The 7,247-nt window shown below is 49.0% G+C and overlaps 1 long non-coding RNA gene across 1 annotated transcript; it reads right to left on the bottom strand.

Annotated features, from left to right (window-relative positions):
- Positions 1-371: 371 nt before the first annotated feature.
- On the bottom strand, positions 372-5,981 carry LOC142577858 (uncharacterized). The gene is made up of 3 exons (XR_012827081.1): positions 5,878-5,981; positions 3,747-3,791; positions 372-1,886 (listed from the first exon to the last, which is right to left on the bottom strand). It is a non-coding gene; the product is annotated as an uncharacterized LOC142577858 (long non-coding RNA).
- Between the last annotated feature and the right edge of the window lie 1,266 nt (positions 5,982-7,247).

Below are 7,247 nucleotides of genomic sequence, written 5' to 3'. Positions count from 1 at the left end.
CCTTGTATGTGCGGTATTCCACTCTGTTAAGGAGGGCGTGCGTGCTAGAATGCGAAGTTGTCTCGCAGCGTCGGTCCTTGAGAGAGGAATGGGGACGCAGCGGTCTTCTTTGTTTGACGTCCGAGCTGCCTTATTTGCGTCATCATTTCCAATAATACGGCAATGGCCTGATATCCACTGAAAAAAAATGTCATGGCCTTTTTCTGTCAGCTGATGGACAAGTTCCACGATTTCGCACGTCACGCAAGTAAAAGAGTAAAATCAGAGATGAGGCAAAATTGTGAAACGCCAGGCACTTATAGTTGTATTACAGTTAAGGGAAGTGCACGAGAAGAAGAGAGACGATGCACAAAAACAATATATCTCTTTATTGGGTGCACAAGAGACAGTGGCAGACATGCACTGATTTGTAATTAGAAATGTGATGCGGTGGCTGCTAAAAAAAAAAAAGTGCCCATTCGTGCATGACTATAAGAAAAACAGCATACGTAAGTATACAGTGCCGCAAACTCGCCGATGCAAAATCAAGCGTCCTGCTAAGTAAAGCTAATGCGTGCTAACTAAAGCGAATGCCATCATCGAAACTATTATACGATGCCCACTTGCTTTTAGCATATAAATAGTTCCAAATAGGTGGGCAAACCTCTTGTTTAGGCGAGGGGAGCCGATACTGCGTCCACACTTTGTGGTGTTATGAAACGATGGGGTAAAGCGCTTAGAACCCCACAACACCCCTATTTTCTTTCTTTCTTTCTTTCTTCCTTCCTTTCTTTTCGCATACCCTGAAACGCCTAGGCATTGTAGAGGGGAGTGGGCTAAATGCGTACAACAATAGTAAGATTGTTTATAAATTTATGTAATATTGTCAACATTCACGCTCAACGTCTTTAACAAGACAACAAGGTTACCAAGTGAGAGAGATAAAAGAAACGCGAAGTTTAGACACGAATACAGCGAACAAAATTTGAAATCCTGCGGTATTGTCACAAAAAGAAATTTAAATAAAAGTTTGGCGGAAAAGTCCACAGTCTCCGATTGACAGATAAGTTGCAGTCATGGTAAATTACAGCTTAGATCAATTGCTAGAGACTCTGTTGACATACACAGAGACTCTTAGGAAGGTGTGAGAAACGTCCTTTAATCTTGTCTCCGTTTAGAAAACGAAAAAGCGGACCATCTCCCTACATTTTCTTGCGCACTAATCTCTTCTCAAATGCCTCGAAATAGATGGCCTCCCATTCTTCAAGTGTCACGCCAGCCCGGGGCCTCAGCCCTTTCAGACTCCCGCTTATACAACATCGGGCACGTGAACAACACCGTCTCAATCTCCCTGCGCCCTCCCACACCTTCACCCAAGTGCACAAAGCGAGCGCGATGCGTTGTTAACGGACGTGCCTTCGTAGCGAAAAAAAATTTAAAAGAAAAAGCTGCATCCTTTGCGCGTGCGCGCGCACACCGTCCGAAGTAGCGGCCCAGCTTGTCTTCCCTCGGGCGCCGTCTACATTTCTGGCGTGGCGGCTCCTCCCGCTCTCCATCGGGCGCCGGTGCGGGCTGCAGCACATTTCTGGTCTTGACCCACATCGGGGCCGGCTACGCTGGCCGCTGTGCCGGCGGATAGGCCGCCGGGAGCCACGCTCGGGGATGTATACCGCGATCGCCCGCTCACTGCCCGTACCGGACACTGCGCAGTTTCGCGCTGCTTAGACAAGCGCAATGTATTTTTTTCTTTTACTCTTAATGCAATGAGGTCCTTTTGGGAACTGCACCCAGTTTGCATTATGTCTGTCTGTCTATCCGCGCCTAGCCGTTTTCCCTCCATCTTGGGGCTATGTGCCGCTCTTCAGTGAGCCTCTTTGATGTCAAGTTGGGTCCCTCGGTATGTCCCACTGGCGAGAGAGAGAGAGAAAAAACAACAACAATTATAAATGGAAGGCAGGAAGGTTAACCAGGAGTGAGCCTTACTGAGCCCGGTTGCCTACCCTACACTGGGGGAAAGGAAAAGGGGGAGGGAAAAAATTAATAGAAGTAGTGAAAGTCCGCTGTGGATATCGCCGACGTAGTAACAGTTTTCTGCCCCATATCACCGGATATGTGACGCGCTTCAATGAAGATCTTTCCCGCCAGCTTGGCTCATTGGCTTTGTTTGTCCCCATAAAAGAAAAAGAAAGAAAAAGAAAGTGGGGAAGCCCGCACCACCAGCTAGGTATGGCAGGCGCTCATTGGGCATGCACCCAGGGTATGCGTCACCGAGTGCGTGCAGCTTTTTAATGAACCTCCTTGACGCTAACTTGGGTCACTGCAGCTTGAGTCTACGAGCGGCAGTGGGAACACAAACTGGAGGAGGGTGACTGTCAACGTTAATGCGATTATCATTGCACGCCCTCACATTAATCTGCTGCGCCCCACAAGTAGTCGACGAGAAAGCGTTCTTGCGCTTCTTGCGGAGAACTGGTCTCAGAGAGGGACTTTAAGCAGTGCCGTATTCGCTTTTCCTTCTTTTCCTGCATTATCCTTTTTGCTCTTCTTCCCTTTCTTTTTTTTGTGATATCTCTTTTCTATTATCTTTTATTCCATTTACCCTCTTTCCACAACACAGGATAGCCAGCAGAACTGGCTAACCTCCCTGTCTTTTTGTCATTGCTGTTTCCCCCCGCCCCGGACTCACCTGTGCTAAGCATACATTGGCCAAACTGGCCAATGCGGCAAGCAGCAGCGGGAGCTCGCAGAAGAAGAAGAAGAATCCCGTCCGGTTACACACATGCGTCTTACACATGACGCGTTTGGCGGTGGCACTACGATGTGTCGTTGCATAGCTGCATAGCTTCAATGCTGCAATCGCATGACCGTCGACATTCATCGTGAGATGGGTTCTGTTGCGCATCCGTAAGGGGGCTATGTTTGTCCCGTGGCAAACACCCTCCCCCTTAATTGACAAGGTCGAATTGTTGTTGGAGGAAAGTGAACTTTTCTTATTTGGTGACTTTTTGTCGCAAGCAGACACGACGGTAATGAGGACGGATGACACGAAAATAGCCTGAAATAAACCTTGATAGCCACCGCTGTCGAACAGTGCCAAATATTTCGGCGCGCAACAGGCAGTCAGAATTAATAAACAGTTTTTAACTAGACGTACACCTTCTTTCAGCTAACACGTAGTTTGAGCAGGCTCTCAGATCTTAGGTCCTTGGCCAACATACTCATCGCAAAGACGAGCGTTACTGGCGCTTCAAAGATTTCTAGAAGCCAGCAATTTTCCCGGAAAGTATTGAGTAGAGCGTTTAAATGTGATAGCATATTCTATGTTTTACATTTACCCAACTTTGGCCAATCCAATGCCTAGTTTTTTTTTTTGTAACTTCATAACAATTTAATCCGTGATTTCATATGTGCCCTTATTTTAGTCTAGCTAAGGGACCGGACTTACCGTTTACTTTAGTGCACATACGCGACTGGACCTTGTGTTGCTGTGTTTCTGAGGTGACTTTCAGTTTTAGTGTGGCATTAGTCTACTTGCGTGACTGGACTTTGTGTTATTATGATTAGGAGTTGCATTTCAGTTATAGTGTGACATTAGTGTACTTATGCTACCGGAATTTTTGTTATTATGGTTTCACTATTTTTGTTATTATTTATTATTTTTTTAAAGTCCCTATGTGAAAAGGAGTAGCCGGCGCGAATTAAACGACAACATCTCCTAAATACCATATAACTATAGTAAAAACCTATTAAGCATAAATATTACCTACCACTTCGACAAAGAGTTCTTCTGAAACAGACAAAGAGAAGTTCTTCTGAAAGAGCAAAAATATTTAGCCGATAAACGTCACATAAAATATACTGATCAGGCTATCACAGCCTGTCAAGCTGTATAGATTTCACAGTTTGCATAATAGGGCCCTATGTAATTTGACTTTTCTCCCACAGGGCTCCGCTCTAGCTCGATCGCACTGACGATGTAAAACAATGCAATGTGCATTCACGGTGACAGTATAATGCGCGATTAGACCCCTTGAGGAGCGTGCAATAACCTTTGACGGTTGAGGTGGCAACAGTAGCTTGAGACGAGCGTCAGCAGATATTGGGACAAGGTGTGTCGCGCCGCTTTAATACACGTGTTTCTTTTACACCGTTCGAGTACGTGAGCCGCCTTTCAACGAGTTTGCTTTTCACACGACGCAGGAATGCGCCTAGTACCATGAGCGCGACGATATCGCTTTGTGAATCTAGGAAGAAAACTGATTATGCCCGTTGCAGTTCAGTGACCTCCAACTTTCTTTTTCGTGGGAGTATACGGCATGGCAGCCTTACCGTCTGGCTCAATGAAACGGGACGAATGCAAGTGACTGTGAGCAATCATTACCCGACGTGGCGGGAAACTTTCTCTCTGCCAAATAGCCGTGCTACCATGCATGTCACACTCGAACGTATACGCCCGCCGCAGCAAAACACCTCGTTGTTACGTGAGCGCTTTCATCACAGGACTCCAAGCGAGAGCCTACGCCCCTTCTCCGCGCGCGCGCGCGCACACGCACACACATAAGGTACACGAAATACAACGCCGCCGCGCTGTTGTTGTGGGTCGGCGATCGCTCAAGCGAGGCGCAAGCACGTCACTGGTTGAGCGATGGGCGTGACAAGCACCGGAAGAACAGCCGCCGCCATCACGACTGCTCCTGCTGCTGCTGCTGCAAGGGGCTCAGGAGCGCGCGTATATACGTTTCGCCGTTGCATGACTGACACTCCGTTTGTGGGCGGGCTGAATTACCCGTTAGGGGGCTACCGGGGGCATTCACAAAGTTGCCGGAAGGCATGCTGCTCCGGATCCCTCGAAGAGGGACCTACTGACAGCTGCCCCTATCTAGCGCCAGTCGTATAGTGCGGAAACTTCCTTCACTGCCAGTGTGCACTCGGCCGCGCAAATTTAGCACACCCGGGTCAATGCGGAGAAAGCCAATAAATCCTCCTGGATGTTTGATAAGCCGCTCCGAGCTGGTGCGGGTTAAAGTGGCAGCGCCTAATTTAGGCTCCTCGTAGTGAGACTCAGTATGCTCAACCAGGCTCCCATAGCTTCTTTACTTCAGAGGGCAGTAAGGCGAATGCCTATAGGGGTGGCATGCTAGCGCACGGAATTTCATGGCGACCGTTTTGCGGCACGGCACGTGGAACTCCGACCTCATGTCTGCATAAAGAAGATACACGGAATAGCTCACTCAAGATGGATGACGTTGCGTTTCCGGATACGCCCAGGGAAGAGAAGAGGAACCTTTTGTGTTTACTTCCAACTTGGCTGTGCAGTGCCGCAATCCTCAGAACACGCTGATTTCTTTTCGGCGCTGCCTAAAGGGACGCTCATTCAGTGGCCACCAGAATGTCTATACCCGGCGCTAGATGATTACCGATGGCGTGCGTACAATTGTGCGTCATGCGCACGACTGTGTTGCAGGAGCTGGAGGTTGTTGAGCCTCAGTATTAAAATCATACTGGATCCCAGAAGTGCTGCCGGCTATTGAATGACGTGCGCAAGCTAGTGATTGAGTACATTATACTGGAATTCACGGCAACTTCCCACGCTCTGTCTTATAATTAATACTTAATTTCCTAGTCTGTAAATGAACCGTACTCGTTCGGGATTCCACACTTTAAACTGTAGAGACGATGGGAGCTCCAACGGAGCCATGCTCCTTGGCACACCATGCAGCGCGGTTGACGCGCTGCATGACGCACGTCAACTCGTAAACAGCGGTCCGATTCAAGTTCGAGAAAACAATTACAAATACGCGCGCACTCGCAAAGCATTTTACGCTTGGAACGCATGTTTCGAGCGCTGAGGGCTTCATCCAAGAGAATACGCTAGGTAATCAAGTGTTTTCGACTCACCTGCTGAGGTACGGGCAGCGTGGCGTCTCCCACGGGATCAATGTGGTTAGTCACCACGTGCGGAAGAAAACAGCAGCGGATGCGGATTCTTCCACACTCACCGCTTGCTGGGGACTATCTGCAGATCAATAAACCGGGCGTCGTCGGTGCGGCCTCACGTGACTCGCCTGGTGGCGTTGATAGCGCTTCCCGTGCTTACCACGCACAGCCCGCGTTAGGAAGATCTCCCCCTTTCCCCAACCTGCTGGCGCGCGTCTGCCGGCCCGACGCGACTTTCACAGCATGGGCAGGCGCCTTGAGACACGAGGATTCCCAAGAACTGTACCGAGAACGTTCTTTATGGACCTCTTCCAATCGCAAGAAGAAAAATCACTTCAGTGCTGCCCGAGCTGCACTATAGCTTCGCCGTCGCCCCAGTGATATCGTTTGTGATGAGTTGTGAGGCCATCGCTGGCGGCCCCGAAAACAAAACATTGCGTTCGGACTGTCCTAAACTAACTCCCTTATAGGTGTGTACCAACGATGCGATCATGATTGCTGCACCTGTGTGACTTCACAATGCTTAGGCACGTCTCGGGTATGCGGAATTTGCGCGGTCGGCCAAACTCCTATATAGGACATATGCATATAAGGTAACCCATACCTCATCTTTTACCGCTTCTAGTGACTGTCGCTCGTTCCCATGTAATAACTACTGGGGAGACAGACATACAGGGAGCATAAACGAGTACACATGTAGTGGTGTCTGGCGGTCGTGTTTGTGGTAAACCCGCCGATGTAACAGAGCGGCTATGCTGGCCTGCTGCTAAGTACAAGGTCAGGCGGGTTCGATTGCCGGCAGCGTCGGCCGCACTCCGACGGGGCGACGGGCCAAAAACGCCTGTGTACACTTAAGTTTAGGTGCAAGTTAAAGAACCCCGGGTGGTCTGAATTAATACAGAGCATTCTACTACGCCGTCCTTAACAAAGCCTGCGTGCTGCCTTGGCAAGGTCAAAACGCATAGTGATATTTTTCTTTGTTAGCGGTAAAGATGCCGTTACGAAAATACACAGTAACTCGTTTTTTAAGCGCTATCCTACAATACGAAGCTCACAACCCCGAAAAAGAAATGTATCCACCTCCCATTTCTTCTCCTATTCAGGATCGTACCAGCCATCCGCGTGGTAGCAACGTGTGGCGTTTCAAGAAGAGCCAAAACATCGCTCGCAAGGATGCCTCAGGGCTACTCCTTGTTTGCCCCAGAGACATACTTTAGTGACGTCCCTCGTTATTAAGGCAAGATACATTGGCGTAGCAATTACAGGCTTAGACTGCCAGGCTGAAAATGCCTGCAGTACTACCAGCGGCAATGCCGCGGCCTCTTGGGTTC

The sequence above is a fragment of the Dermacentor variabilis genome, chromosome 4, assembly GCF_050947875.1.
Source record: "Dermacentor variabilis isolate Ectoservices chromosome 4, ASM5094787v1, whole genome shotgun sequence".
NCBI classification, from domain to species: Eukaryota; Metazoa; Arthropoda; class Arachnida; order Ixodida; family Ixodidae; genus Dermacentor; species Dermacentor variabilis.
This window is presented reverse-complemented; position numbering and strand designations above follow the sequence as displayed.